A 16,807-nucleotide genomic window follows, 5' to 3' on the forward strand; every position below is an offset into this window, starting at 1 on the left:
GTCTGGGTGTCCCTAGCCTCTGATTGCTGAAGCTGAGAATGGACAACAGGGAATGGATCACTTGATGACTGCCTGGTACCTAAACTCTGCAGAATTTGACACATGCGTGGTTCTCCAGATTCTTGTTGATGTAAATAGTTCTTGAGATGATATATTGCATAAATATCTACTTTGCTTGAGGTATTTATCAACTCTGAGCATCACCAGCAGAGATTGTAAATGGAATAGATGATACTACAACTTTTGCTTCTGCATTTCCAAACTTTCAGTCTGCCAGATTTTCAGAAGATGTCAGGACCCAACAGCTTCTGTTGTTCCCAGTATGAGCTGCTGAGCACGTCTGTAAATCTGGCCACTTGATTTAATTGCTTAAATGAGCACCTTTAATTGCTTAAGAGGGAGCTCAGCTCCTTTGAAAATCTATCCATTGACTTCATAATTCTACATTACATTGGTTCCCACAATAAGTCAACATTAACCAGCTGTTACCCACTAAATACTAAAGTATTCCCTATTATTAATATTGGGACATTCTGTAATATCAGACATACTACTGAGATAGAATGTCCAGCAAAGGTTGACTTTTTTATGTTTACCACTGAAGTATATATTCCTGTTTATGTAACATTCACACAATTACACCTCTACCCTGATATAACGCGACCTGATATAATACGAATTTGGATATAACGCAGTAAAGCAGTGCTCCGGGGAGGCAGGGCTGCACACTCCGGCGGATCAAAGCACATTTGATATAACACAGTTTCACCTATAACGCAGTAAGAATTTTTGGCTCCTGAGGACAGCGTTATATCGGGGTAGAGGTGTATTAATACTATTCTTAGTGGTTCTACTGCAATTTAGTACTTTTCTTTTGCAAAGTAAAGTTTTGAAGTTCCTTACTTGTCATGAAGAAGCCAGCCAACTTAACAAGATATTCTTAGTGTGAACTACACTTCTCAGGTACTGCTATTATCACTGTAGCCAATAAGTTTCAATTAAAACCATATTGCCAATTTAGAGAACGTCAGGAAAAGCTTGGGAAGATAATAAGAACAATGGGATTGTACTAACATTAAATTCAAACTGTTACATTCAGTTACTATATTTCAGAAGGAGAATATTGTAAATAGCTGGTGCTGTCTGAGTCCCACAGAATGTTAATGCTTACAGTATATTTGTAATTTGTAAAGCAACAAACAATTGTTGCTGTAACATTTCTCTCAGCAGGGATAATGGAGCAAAGCAAGAGTTACTTATTGGCTGTAAGTAGAGCTCTCGAAAGGTTCTGTTACCTATTATCATGACACTCAGGGGAGCAAGTTAATAGTAGTGATAGGTGAACCTCAAAAGTAGAGCTGGATCTGGTTTTCCAGTTCAGGTGCAAGTCCTTAAGATTTAAGAAAGCTCAGGTCTGAATTCAAACATTTTGGCTCAGGCCCATCTCTGCGAGGGAAACTGTAACAAGAATGACAATTTACAACTCCACTGAACTTTGTATAAATTGAGATTTGGAGCCAAACGCCTCTGATTCGGGACAGTTTCCTGAGTTGACCTCAGCACATTTGAGTGAGTGGCCTAATTTTTTTTTCCAGGCAGCACTTTTCCTCTCCCCTCCCCCTAAAGCCACCTAGAACACCAACATGTAACATGATCAGCACCTAGCCAATAATCTAGCTGCTTTTCTGAAACCCCTGACTCTTTTTTCTCCAAAATTGACCTAAAAGTCTAATTAGGGTTGAAACAAACCAACCAACCACCATTCCCTAATGAAATGCTTTATACCTTCCCTAATACCAGCTTTCTTGATATTTTGACATTTTGAGGTGCACAAAAAAACAAAATCACCAGAACAAACACAATTTTGAACCTTAAACTATGGTTTGCATCTGGATGACATTTCAGGAGGGTTCTTATTTTATATGAACTGTTTCCCTTATTCCTAATTCATATCTAAAAGCATTTGGCTTTTGAAATATCTGTGTTCACATACGTATCTACCTAGGTTCTTAGGTCATCTGTCACCATGGAAATCCAAGCAGACTATTATACACACACATTTGAAGTTATGTACACATTCACACTGACCATATCCAGTACCTTAGTCAGAATTTTGTTGTAGGCTCTAAGGTAAGCAGAAGAATGAACAAGCTGCCAAAGAGGAAATTGGATTGCAAATGAAAGTGTGACAGACACCATCACAGGGGATGAGGAGAAAGATTGCATGGCACAAAAGGAAACACAGATAAACGAAAAGAAAGAAATGTGAATAATTGGAATGATTTAATTTGCTAATGTTGCATAAGTAAAGTGTAATTAGTGCAGTAACAGGGAAGGAGACAGAAGGATCATCACGGGTAATCATAAAGTTATGTGTCAGTTACATAGTCTTTCTTGTTACTTACAGCCAATGAATGGTCAGCCTTTAGTAAGGCAGTAGCCAAACTACAAAGCCCTCATTTCCCTGTTTTATGCCCCTTTCCCTTTCTATACCAGTGAAGCTTGTCACCTTCTCTATCTCTTGAATATGTCTGGTCAAAAACATGTAGTATGTCCAAATTCAAGAGTGAAATCATCAGGATAGACAGACATCTAATATCTTTCCAAAGCCCCCTTTCTATAGCCAAAATTTCTGCCTTGTCCACGCTGTCAGTGCCATCTGCCAGCAGCCTCCTCAGCTCACAATACCATCTGCCAGCCACTGACCTATAGTTTCGTCTGCTCTTAATGCCATGCTTGCCTAAGCTTTTGCATTTCCAGATCTCTCTCAATACTCCTGCCCCCGTCACATACACCAACCCCCAGAGTTACAGATTCAGACAAATATTACTAAGTCAACAAGAATGGAAGGCATTGAATACTGATAGTCTCTCCTCTGTTAAAAAATACAATAAAAATTTCACCCTTTTTTCCAGTCATTCCTAGGAAGAATAGATTTGTGTCTATGGACTCTGAACTTTCAATTGTTCTCCAATAAGAAATGACAACACTATTAGAATAATTGACTATTCCACATAATCATAAATGAGGTGATTTCAATACACTCTACATATTGAATTTAGAAACATAAAATTAAGAAAATGGAAGGTTTTCTATTGCATTATTACACGTTGTACTTCTTGTAAAGTTACCCATATATCTGACAAACCTTCACTTGGTGGAAGTCCAATCTCTTTAGAGTCAGAATCAATGAAAATAAATGCTATTTTATCTTAATATATTGCCTTTCATTTTGAATGATCACAAATCACTAGAGAAAGTGCTGTCTCTACCTATACAGAAGCACTGATAGAGAGCCATCTCTGGGTTGGAATTCAACCCAAATGGGCTGAAGTGACATTCTGTCCAATGAAAAGTGGACAAATCTAGATGCATATTAAAAAAGGTATGGAAATCTCCCATGTCCATGCAGAGCAGACAGGGTCTCATGATTTAAACTCTCAACTGTATGACTTCCCACCCACACGACAAAATCTCTGGCATTCAATACATTTGTCTTGAAAGGGCAAAGGGCAGAGATTTCATATTGCAGAAAAATATCTCTAATGTTAATACATTTTACTTATGCCCTCCCCATTACCGTCTAATTTCTGGCAGCCCCACTGCGTACCCTTGCCACATCGAGACATCCACATCCCAGATGTGTCTGACCCGCCCCGCACTTTGGCATCCTATTTAAGATAAGAGGGATAACTCAGTGGTTTGAGCATTGGCCTGCTAAACCCAGGGTTATGAGTTCAATCCTTAAGGGGGCCACTTAGAGATCTGGGGCAAAAATCAGTATTTGGTCCTGCTGCTGGGGGCTGGACTCAATGACCTTGCAAGGTCCCTTCCAGCTCTAGGAGATTGGTATATCTCCAATTATTATTATTTTTTAAAATTTATTTCCCGCTCCTACAGCAGTAGGAGCTCCTGCAGAGCTACTTGAACCAGTGCCTCCAGTATCAATGCAGCTCTGCCAGGATGTTCCGCAGAACATGCTTATCCCAAGGGTTGTCATCCTCACTTTATTTTTAAATAAAATGCAGATGACTTGGTATCACTGGATCTTTACATTAGCCTTTTTGGCACTTAAATGTGCTAGGCACATATTTCCCAGAATTTGTTTGCTTCTTTAAAAAACATTGGTGCAAGTTCCTCCCCCTCCCCCAACTGTGAAATAGTTCATGTTTTAATTGTTTCCCCATGTTTTTTCTTAGGGAGTATCAGCGTGTGATTCTGGTAAGCTTTATGTCCCTTTGTTTGAAATGCTGCTCTATTTTTTTCTGTAGAGACCTCTTGTTTTTCTCCCTCCCAAGAATCTAGGTACAGCAACAGCAAAACCCACAAAGAGAATTGCCTGGGAGAACAATGTAAGTTGAGCGGTACAAACAAAAACTTCATTCACAATGCAGAGAACAAACAGAAACCTCACGCTCACTGAATAGCCAGATCTCCAGTACAGCTGGTTTGCATACAATTAGAACCAAGCATAAGGAGGAATAGAGTTGAGACTCACTGTTCAACAAGTTTATAACCGCCACCCTCTCCAAACATGTTGAACAGCAAAAGTCTGGGCAGCTTTCATAGAAACATGGAATCCTCCTGTGCAGAGTTTGTCACTCTTATTTTTCTATGGATCAGAACTACAGCCCTTACGTTGCTTTTGGCCCTGGTGCAGGAAGTGCCTCGGGCACTTGATCCACAGTCAACTCAGATAATGAAGCTCAGATGCTAAAAAGGCATGAAAATCTCCAATTATACAAATACACTGCAATGAACAAATCACAGTTCCAGTTAGCATAGCTCCACTGACGGTTACAGTTCTCATCTGTGTATGGGGAGGGGGAATGGATTTCATGAGAAGAGGCTCCCGTGCTAAATATTTTTTATATTAAAATGGAGGAAATGCTGCCTAGTAGCTAGAGCAATGAATTGGAACTTAGGAGGCCTCAAGTCTATTCCTATCTCTGCTACTGGCCTGCTGAGTGACCTTGGGCAAGTCATTTTGTTCTCTGTACCTCAGTTTCTCCATCTGTAAAATAGGGCTTTGACAGCTACTGAAGAAAAGTGCTATATAGAAGTTAGAAATGATACATGAGATACTTTCCATGAGATAGTTTAGAGTCCCTGGATAATAAGTAATTCCATAGATAATTAATACGTTCCTTTCCCTGCTTATTTTAAATCATTAATACTAGGTGTGAATGGTAGTGATATTTCATACTCTTTTTTTGGCTTTTCTTTTTTTAAGATATTTTATTTTTGGCTACATGAAGTTTCTTTCCCAAAGACCACTAGAAAGGCTCTTATGCTCTTCTTTTAAAATATATACACAGAAAAGTTTTCCTGCAGTACGTCCCATAGGTGGTTTTTTTTTTTTGTTATCATAAATCCTAAAGGAGACAATTGTTAAGGTAAACCTGGGAATCCTTGTCTAACTGCTTAATGCAGGATCTCTACCCCACCCCCTGGGAGCCTCTTAGCAACACAGAGATCCTCTTGTGGGACCCATCTCTCCTCTGAACACGCCAGTCTGCCAGTGTCAGGTTGGTTCACCAAATGTATCATTATGTGGACCATTATGCATGGCTCCACAAAGCATCGGTGCTCTAAGGGTACATCTACATGGCAATTCAAAACCTGCTGCTGGCCTGTACCAGCTGACTCAGGCTTGGGAGGCTTGTGCTAACAGGCTGTTTGACTGTGGTGTAGACATTCAGACTTAGGCTGCAACCTGGGCTCTAGGACCCTGCGAGATGGGAGGGTCCCAGAGCCCAGGCTACAGCCTGAGCCCAAATGTCCACATCACAGTTAAACAGCCCCTTAGCTCAAGTCCCTCGAGCCCCAGTCAGCTGGCACAGGCCAGTCACAGGTGTCTAATTGCAGTGTAGACATACTCTAAGCCCTGGTCTACACTACAGGGTTAGGTTGAATTTAGCAGCGTTAGGTCGATTTTATAATGAATGCGTCTACACAAGCAACCCCATTCCGTCGACCTAAAGGGCTCTTAAAATCGACTTCTGTACTCCTCCCTGGCGAGGGGAGTAGCGCTAAAATTGACCTTGCTGGGTCGAATTTGGGGAATGCAGACGCAAATCAATGTTATTGGCCTCTGGGAGCTAGCCCAGAGTGCTCCATGGTGACCACTCTGGACAGCACTTTCAACTCCGATGCACTAGCCAGGTACACAGGAAAAGCCCCAGGAACTTTTGAATTTCATTTCCTGTTTGGTCAGCATGGTGAGCTGATTAGCACAGGTGACCATGCAGTCTCCTCAGAATCGCAAACGAGCTCCAGCATGGAGTGAACAGGAGACACTGGATCTGATTGCTGCATGGGGAGAAGAATCTGTCAGGCAGAACTCCGATCAAAAAGAAGAAATGCTAATATATATGCCAAAATCGCACAGGGCATGATGGACAGGCTACAACAGAGACACACAGCAGTGTCGCGTGAAAGTCAAGGAGCTCAGGCAAGCCTACCAAAAGACAAAGGAGGCAAACAGTCACTCTGGGTCAGTGCCCCATACATGCCGCTTCTATGATCAGCTGCATGGCATTCTAGGGGGGGGGGACCCTACCACTACCCCACCACTGTCCGTGGACACCTGCAAGGCAGGAATCTCACGCAACACAGAGGACGATTGTGTGGATGAGGAAGAGGAGGAGGAGAAGAACGTGCAGCAGGCAAGCAGTGAATCCATTCTCCCCAGCAGCCAGGACCTTTTCATCACCCTGGAGCTATTACCCTCCCAAGGCGGGATCCCCAACCCTGAAGGTGGAGAAGGCACCTCTGGTGAGTAACAGCACCCAGACATTCCAGAGGATGGCCCAAGCAACAGAAGGCTGTCATTCTAACAGATTTGATATGTAGTATGGCTACAATAAGCAATGTGGCCTTGTCCTTCCCTCCTTCCCCACTTCACCCTACCCCACCCAGGATTCCTTATCAGTTATCTCCCTTTTAAAAAATGAAAAATAAAGAAAGAATGCATGGTTTCAAAACAATAGTGGCTTTATTTCCTTTGCCAGCTGTGATCAAAGGGGGGAGGGTGGTTGGCTTACAAGGAATTAAAATCAACAGAGGGGGCGGGTTTGCATCAAGGAGAAACATACACAACTGTCACACAGTAGCCTGGCCAGTCATGAAACTGGTTTTCAAAGCCTCTCTGATGTGCAGCGTGCCTACCTATGCTCTTCTAATCACCCTGGTGTCTAGCTGTTCAAAATTGGCAGCCAGACGATTTGCCTCAACCTCCCACCCCGCCATAAATGTCTCCCCCTTATTCTCACAGATATTATGGAGTACACAGCAAGCAGTAATAACAATGGGAATATTGGTTGTGCTGAGGTCTAACCTAGTCAGCAAACGGTGCCAGAGAGCTTTTAAATGTTCAAAGGCACATTCTACCACCATTCTGCACTTGCTCAGCCTATAATTGAACTGCTCCTTACTACTGTCCAGGCTGCCTGTGTATGGCTTCATGAGCCATGAAAGCAAGGGGTAGACTGGGTCTCCAAGGATAACTATTGGCATTTCAACATCCCCAACAGTAATTTTCTGGTCTGGGAAGTAATTTCCTTCTTGCAGCTGCTCAAACAGCCCAGAGTTCCTAAAGATGTGAGTGTCATGCACCTTTCCCAGCCATCCCACGTTGATGTCAGTGAAACGTCCCTTGTGATCCACCAGTGCTTGCAGCACCATTGAGAAGTACCCCTTGTGGTTTATGTACTGGTTGGCAAGGTGATCTGGTGCCAAGATAGGAATTTGCATTCCGTCTATCACCCCACCACAGCTAGGGAATCCCATTGCAGCAAAGCCATCCACTATGACTGCACATGTCCAAGAGTCACTACCCTTGATAGCGGAACATCAGTGATTGCATTGGCTACTTGAATCACAGCAGTCCCCACAGTAGATCTGCCCACTCCAAATTGATTCCCGACTGACAGGTAGCAATCAGGCATTGCAAGCTTCCACAGGGCTATCACCACTTGCTTCTCAACTGTCAGGGCAGCTCTCATCTTGGTATTCCTGTGCTTCAGGGTGGGGGAAAGCAACTCACAGAGTTCCAGGGAAGTGGCCTTACGCATGCAACAGTTTCGCAGTCACTGGGAATCATCCCATACCTGCAACACTATGCGGTCCCACCTGTCTGTGCTTGTTTACCGGGCCCAGAATCGGCGTTCCACTGTATCCACCAGCCCCATGGCTGCCATGATTTCCCAATTGCCATATCCCGTGCTTTCAGGAACATCTGTGTCCCTGTCGTCCACACAATCGTCCTCGTGCTCCTGTCTCTTTGCCAGGTTCTGCACATACTGCAGTATAAGGCACGAGGTGTTTACAATGCTCGCAACAGCAGCAGTGAGCTGAGTGGGCTCCATGCTTGCCATGCTATGGCATCTGCATGGGTAAACCAGGAAAAAAGATGTGAAATGATTGTCTGCAGTTGCTTTCACGGAGGGAGGAAGGGAGGGAGGGAGGAGAGACTGACGACATGCATCCCAAACCACCCCCAACAATGTTTTTGCCCCATCAGGCATTGGGAGCTTAACCCAGAATTCCAATGGGCAGCGTAGGCTGCAGGAACTGTGGGATAGCTTCCGTGGGTCGATGCTAGCCACGGTAGTGAGGACGCACTTCACCAACTTAATGTGCTTAGTGGGGACATACACAATCAACTGTATAAAATTGATTTCTAAAAATCGACTTCTTTAAAATCGACTGAATTTTGTAGAGTAGACATACCCTTAGAATCATAGCCGGAGAATCTGTCTCATTGGTTTCCTTTGTCCCATATCATTTGGAATTTGTTGCTCAGTACAATTTTCAGGGTTCAGTATGTACCGTACATACAGGGCAGCATTTTTGTGTTGGAATTTAGAAGTATTTTAACATGCTATTAAAACCTGCAACTCAGGAGTTTGGCGTCTATGTATTGTATTGTCTATGTACTGTACTCCAGCCTTGCAAAAGTACTAGTAACAAACATTTATTAGGTGATTGAGACATTCATTTTATCAATCATCATCAAGAGGTAGGACAGAATATTGTGTGTCTGGGCTGGTACATTTTCCAAGACAATTTTACATAGATGTCACAGGAGTTTTGCACAAAGAAATATGGGCCAGTAAACACAGAGTTTCCAAAATCCATGAAGTACAAACAAAGCTCAAAAAGTCAAACTTCAGAGTAGAAGAGAACTAAAGTAAGATGAGGATATAGCATCATCTAAGCTGGTAACAATTGGATTTAGAATAGAGAGTTAACCTTAACGACTCTAAGAATGTCTCCTGCCAAATATTTTTTAAAACAACTCTGTTTAGTGAATTTTATTCAGTATTTTCTTTTGATTTTTCTTTCAAGGCCTACGTGACCTTTCCTACCACATTTCTCTGGCTGTGACACTGAGCTCTGGTAACCAATGTCACTGCATAGCAAATTGAATTCCATCTTTAACCTGCACCTCTATCACTGATGCACTTTCTGCTATGAAAGTAAAAAAAAAAAAAAAAGATCATCACCACCACCACCACCACCACCAATGAAAGTATTTCCCTGAGGCAAAGTTGGCAAAGTTGACTCAAGTGATAGGTGAATTCTTCTGCTTGGAAATGAAAATGACAAAACGGCAAATTGCACCTATTTCACTGTATATATTTAACTATTCCTTTCTTGAAATGTCTTCTAGTTTACATGGCACAAACTTTCACATAATAGATGTATAATAAAATTAACTAGAACTGAGGGAATAACAGAAGAAATGTGGCCTCTCTTTGCAAAAATCACCACAAGCAGATCACAATTTCCTTGATTTTTTTTCATTATTGAAAATGATTCAATTATTTGTAGACGATTTTTCTCAAATCTGGATTATTCAAGTGTTAGTATTACATGTTCACTAATCCAGCTGTGTTGATTAGTTGCTATTCAGCAGTCAAGTCCCAGGATTTTGGTTTGTGACCTGATTTGATGAGTGTGCAAGCACTTCTGGTGCAAACTCTTACACATGTGGATGTAATATACTTGTCAACATGAAGTTAAAATTCTCCCCAGGAAAAACTGTCACTTCAAGTAGGGTGAATGTAAGGAATGTAGAAGTATTGGTGAATTCATCTCAATTTCTGACTGGATAGCTACAAAGAAGATGGATTGTGACTTTGGCAAAAAAAGCTCATGTCCAAATTGGCTAGGATTAGAATGATCCAAGGGCATAATGGCTTTATTTCTTAGAGGCATCTGAAACCCAACCAAACCCCATTAACCTCCAAATACCAATAGAACATCAGCAGAGATGCTTTGGTTCAGTGGCAGCTATGCACGGAAGGGTTCAGTTACCACCTACTGAGGTGATGATTTCTCCCCTTTGACCATTGGTAGAGGCACCTCACTTTAAAGGGGCTATGACACTGATAAAGTAAGAGACAACATTTTAAGGAAGATTTGTAAAATTATTTCCATAATAAGGCAGCTAAAATTTAACTTTTTTAGTTTTGAAAGTGCCACAGTGGCATTTCCTAAAAGGTGGAAACCGTAAAGGTATTCCCAGTCCCATCTAGCACAGGACACTGGAATATGATTAAGTCCACATGCTGTAAGATATTCTCCAGCACCACAAGAGCACATACAAAGGGCACAAAGTGGCATCTTGAGCTCTCAGGAATTGTGTATTCTAAAACAAGATGGCTCCCAAAGACGAATAATCAGAGAAGCCACATGAAGCTAGCTCATCTACAAACCACAATGTAGGAAGGCTTTGGATGAGCAATACACAGAGAATAATGTTCTCTTAAATATGAGGATACAGTAGTTGATGTTGGAAAGACTTCTGGTGCATCTACTGCCTGTTTCTATGCCCATCATATGATCCTAGATCTGTAAAACAATAAAAAAAACCCACTGTCTCAAAGAGCTGACTACTATAGTTGGCAAAGGGAAAAAATCGATATGAGCAGATGGTGAAAATTGTAAGTTCCCTAGGAAAGACAGATTACCGGGTCTTTACGATATGGTAATTCAGTTTCTCTGAGTCATAGCAATGAATCTACATTTTTAGATTGAATGCTCATTCTATATCTTATGCTCAAAATACATGAGGTTGGAACACTCAATACATATAAATTAAAAGCCATAACCAGACAAAACTGATTTAAGAACTTGAGGGCCAAAACTGTGCTGTAAAAAAAAAAAATTCTCTCTTTTCAGACATAGAGTTTAGATCTATATTTAAGTATTGTCATTTAGCATCAGCTTTGCTTGAAAACAGCCGTAACAAACAACTGAAGTAATAGCTAACTGGGTTTAAAGAAAAAACAGAACATTAAAGAACTGACATGAAAATTTGAGTAAAACAATGACTCCAGGTCATAGACTTCTCTACCCCAACATCCACATGTCTAGAACACAGAGGGGTGTGGCCTAATGGATAGAGTACTGGACGGGGACTCAGGAACCATGGGTTTTATTCCTGGCTCCACCACTGGCTGGCTAGGTGACCTTGTGCAAGTAATTTCCCTATTCTGTGCCTCAGTTTCCATATCTGTAGAAGCACTTTGAGATCTGCTCATGAAAAATGCTATACAAGAGCTGGGTATTATGCCTTTAACAACAAAAAAGTACAGATACAGTATGCACAGCATGTGGGAGTGAAGGGATGGATAGTTAAGACAGAAATTATCTTTCTGGATCAGAGTACTGGTCCATCTGCTGTAGTATCCTGTTTTGACAGTGGCCACTGACTAAGGCAAACTCCTCTACAATCACCCCAGCCAGTTATGCAGCACTCTACAGAAGGAGCAGGGTTCTTACATAAACTATGGAAGTCATCAGCTGATGCCCTGCAGCATTAGAGCTCTTAACATACTACCTTCTTCATAGTCTTAGCTTGCATAGCAATAAAACATTCCTATCACTAGGCTCCTGCATCTGTGAATTCTGCAACTGGAAACGTTCTGGAAATGTAAATTCACTACAGTAACTAAAAGGAATTTAGGCACTATGTAATGTCAATCTTTCTGGCAGTTAGTCTCTGACTTATAGCATGCAGTTAGTGGTACCACATAGAACCTAGATGTATGGGGAGCTTATTTGAAAGAATCTGCCTTCTTGGCTTCCAGTAAAACAGTTGGAAAATTTGCTACCCACACCGTCCAGCTGCTGCAATGCAATTACAGCAGAATTTTGTTCCTATTTAAGTCAATGGCAAAACTCCCATTGACTTCAATGGGATCAGGATCTGCCCCTTAGAGATTTATGTTTTTTTCTTCTCATTAGTGCATTACTGGAGGAAACATTCACATTTGGTCAAAGAATCTAATACAGATACATCCAAACCAGATGCTTTTAAAATTCCATTCACCCAAGAATTTAGTGCTGCTTTTTAAAGATTCAACATTGTTTTCTGAGCTGAGCAAGTAATTCACAGCAAGTAACTTATTCATTGAATTCAGCCTCTTCCACTTCATAGACTACCAATGAAAAGATCATTATTTCCTCAAATATAGTCCTTATTCAAATGCAATGAATATCTTATCACATATTTCTGTGGATCCTGAATAATCAAACTCTGAGCTGTGTTACTTAGCTGTGATTTGTCAGATATGTCAAATGGTATTTACTGTTTGATCAGGTGAGCATGCAATGCACTTTCAAATACAATAGAAAGCTTTAAAATGTGTGTGCTAACAGTGCCACTACAATTTGTGACATTCAAACTGATAACTCAAATGTTGGAGGAAAATGACACTAAAAAGGTACCAACTCCAAAGTGAATCAATTTCAAAACTGAAATATTCAATAAAGAGTTTGCCAATTACTTGCCCAGCTGTAAAAGTTATGAGCAATATTTGATCATTGTTTCTTGGTTTTGTGATTCTTGGTTTTGCGATCTTGGTTTTGTCTAAATAGGTTCTGAAAAACCATGCTCCAATGAGACAATACCGATTCAGAATTTAGAGGGCATTTTTCAAAGGCACAATGGGTTAAGTTAAGTACCTAACTGTGCCTTTGAAATTTCCACTTTAATAATGCTGAATTTGTGTCAACGTTTGATACCTTTTAGGAATTAGTCATAATTAGTCTGATCTAATACAGTAACTCCTCACTTAATGTTGTAGTTATGTTAGTTATGTTCCTGAAAAATGCGACTTTAAGCGAAACGATGTTAAGCGAATCCAATTTCCCCATAAGAATTAATGTAAATGAGGGGGTTAGGTTCCAGGGAATTTTTTTTCACCAGGCAAAAGACTACATTATACATATATATATATAAACACACACAGTGAGTTTAAGTTTTAAACAAACAATTTAATACTGTACACAGTGATGATGATTGTGAAGCTTGGCTGAGGTGGCGGAGTCAGAGGGTGGGATATTTCCCAGGGAATGGCTTGCTGCTAAATGATGAACTAGCAATTGGCTGAGCCCTCAAGGGTTAACTCTCACACTCTACAAGGCAGCAGGAATGGAAGGAAGGGAAACAGCATCACAGACAGAGACAGAGACACACACGGTGTGTGTGAGAGAGAGATGCGCATTTCCCCTTTAAGTACGCTGACCTTACTCTTAAGTACACTGCCTTGTTAATTAGATCAGCTTGCTGAGACCGCAGCTGCTGCCAGCAAGCTTCCTCCATCCTGAGCCCTGTTGTGTGTTCCCCCCTGCTCTATGAAGACGGGGTAAGCAGGGTGCAGGAGCAGGGGGGAGGGGGACACCCTGACAGCCCCTCCTATTCTCCCTCCCACCCCCGCACAGCAATCAGGAGTCTCGGGGAGCAGCTCCAAGACAGAGGGCAGGAGCAGCACATGGCAGTGGGGGGAGGGACAGCTGAACTGCCAGCAATTGATAGCCTGCTGGGCAGCTGCTGCACAGGGAACTTAGGGGAGTGGGGAGCTGATAAAGGGGGCTGCCGGTCCACCCTGGTTACAAGCCCCCACCAGCTAGCTCCAACAGGCTGCTCGTCCTGCAAGCAGTGGACAAAGCAGGCAGCTGCCAAACGATGTTAGAAGGGAGTATTGCACAACTTTAAATGAGCATGTTCCCTAATTGATCAGCAACATAACAATGAAATGATGTTAACCGGGACGATTTTAAGTGAGGCGTTACTGTATATTTAGATTCAGATACTCTAGAAACCCAGGCCAAAGCCCGTAAAATAGTTATGTTTTGTGAATCATTTAGTAAAGAACTTTTCTTAGGCCTGGTCTACACTAGGGTGGGGGGGTCGAACTAAGGTACGCGACTTCAGCTACACGAATAGCGTAGCTGAAGTCGAACTACCTTAGTTCGAACTTCTTACCTGTCCAGACGCCGCAGGATCGAAGTCCGCGGCTCCCCCGTTGACTCTGCCACCGCCGTTTGCAGTGGTGGAGTTCCGGAGTCGATGGGAGCGCGTTCGGAGTTCGAACTATCGCGTCTTGATTAGACGCGATAGTTCGAACTCCAAGAAGTCGAACGCTACGCATCGACCCGGCAGGTAAGTATAGACCTACCCTTATAGATTTTAAAGGAATATAGTAATATCAGCCTCCCAAACTGTAAATCACTACCCAAAACCAGCTGTAGTCATAAACACTGCCCTTACTATTATATATTTGAAATCTTTAATCAAAAGAAAGAACAGATGCCAAAACACAGCCACACATTTTAATTATAGCTGTATATGAGTATGATTTTATTTTCTCCAACAGAAAATCTATAACTTGAGTGGGAAGTTACTGAGTGGAATCCTCAATTCCATACCTCTGGCTAAAGAAATAAATTCCCCATAGAACGTGTCAAAATCTGAGTTGAGAGACTGAGACATTTTGATAATAATTCAATACTTGTCTCAAAACATCCTGTTGCTTTTAAGTAATTGGTGCTAGGAGATAAGCTATTAATGTTGAATTTATTTGAAAGGGGTTGTATCTTATTCATAAGAACTCCCTCCTGCCTCCCGATATCTCTCCGAATATTGTTGGCAAGACATTGTACATTTAAATCAATGACTGGAGCCAAGACTTGTGTACAAAACTATTAAAATAATTCAGTGTGCCTCTTTAGTAGATCAGAGGAGATGAACCTGCACATGTTTCCGGGACTTTCAGCATTGGCTATGAAGGTGTTAATTACCCTCTCGTTTGTGAAGGTCCTTTCTCCAGGGAAGGGGAGAGCTCATTGTCAGGGCAATGTCAGCTTGCACTGTGTTTACTCATGATATACCCGGTATGAGGACAAACTGTCAGGCCTATTTCCCATCATTCCGTCCGTCTCATATTGGGTAGAGTTCCTTTAGGTGGCATCCACCAATTCCCTAGATTTTCTCTCAGAGCAGTGGGTATTGTCTGAGCTTCTCTGCTTCGTATCCCCTTCGTGTCCCCTGATTTTGAATTTATGACCTGTATTTCAATTCCTGTTTGTGCATTCTCTCTCTCCCTGTAATTATTTGATCTTGTTCTTTTGTAGATCTCCAATTTTTTAGTTTTGTTGAGACATGGGGCTCCACCCATTCCTAGAGAGATTGAATAGACTGGCTTCTTTGGACAATGTTAGTTACATGAGAAAATAATCCTAAAATCAGAGATGGGAAAAAATCATTTAAAAAATACTTTCAGAAGATTAAGAGTGAATGAAACTCATTTCTAAAACATCAAAAAAGGATCTTTGCAGTAAGAATAAACTACTGGGAGAAGAATAGGACAGAGGAAGCACTGAAATCATATGAAGAAAGTTTAGCATCCCCTATGATTTTTGATTCCTTTCTCCCATTTGCTGCTGATAAAAAATGTACTTTGCTGAATTCTAACAACATCCATATTGTTAAGGAATAAAAGAACAATCCAACATGGAGAGAGGAAGATTTTTCCTACTGATTTACTGAAAGATATCTCCCATAAGAGTGATGTTCAAACTATGTTACCTACATCTGATCACAACCCCATCCATCTGATCACAGCTACTTGGACAGCATAATTAATACCAGGCTGGAAATCAGAATTGTTGCCAAGGATGCAATCCAAAGAATTATGAAATATCCAGGAGGTTATAGCTTATGGAAATCATAAATTTATGGCGTAATATGTAAGAAACTCAAGTGGTGGGGGTAGCCACTGTAAGAAGATGAATTGTTTATTTAAAGTAAGACATGATGTTTTCTGCTTTTGCTGTTGATCATTTTTAAACTGTTCAAATTAATGTAATGACTAGAGGGTCTCTCACCTGGAAGAACAAGGGAAATTTTATGTCAACATGAGTGATTGCCTAAGCATACAGACAACATAGGGAGATATGCACACATAGTTGGAGCTAGAAATCAGCCTTTATAAGCTTTGCAAAAGCGACAGCCACAATCAAAGGTAACTAAAATGGGAAAACAGTACCAGGAAAGCATGGTGGAGCAACTATTTGCTATTATGCAGTGCTCAGCAGGAAACTCTGTCTTCAGGTGATTTCAAAATATTGATGGTAATTTTTCTAATAGAACTTGTCAACAAATTTGAGCCAGATTTAAAAAATGAGCAGAAGATGACAAAAGGCCTCAATGAAGTTTCAGGTTATGGGCTAAGAATAAGATTACAGGATGAAAGAGAGCAGGTTTGGGACTTCTCATGTACTAGTAGGGCTGGAGCCATCAACGCTCCAAAACTACAATCTGACTGGTCAAGTTGAGCCTTTTTGAAATCATTGTGATGCACCACCTCCTAATGGGACCTTACCACTAAAACACTTTCAGAAAATGCCAGCAGCTATTTGTGAGGGAAAATATTGACCATTACTGATTGTTAGTATGACCAAAACAAAGCAGCTAAATACACATTGTGTGTCAGTGTATCCTACATTACTG

The sequence above is a fragment of the Mauremys reevesii genome, linkage group 10 (assembly GCF_016161935.1).
Source record: "Mauremys reevesii isolate NIE-2019 linkage group 10, ASM1616193v1, whole genome shotgun sequence".
Classification (NCBI taxonomy): domain Eukaryota; kingdom Metazoa; phylum Chordata; order Testudines; family Geoemydidae; genus Mauremys; species Mauremys reevesii.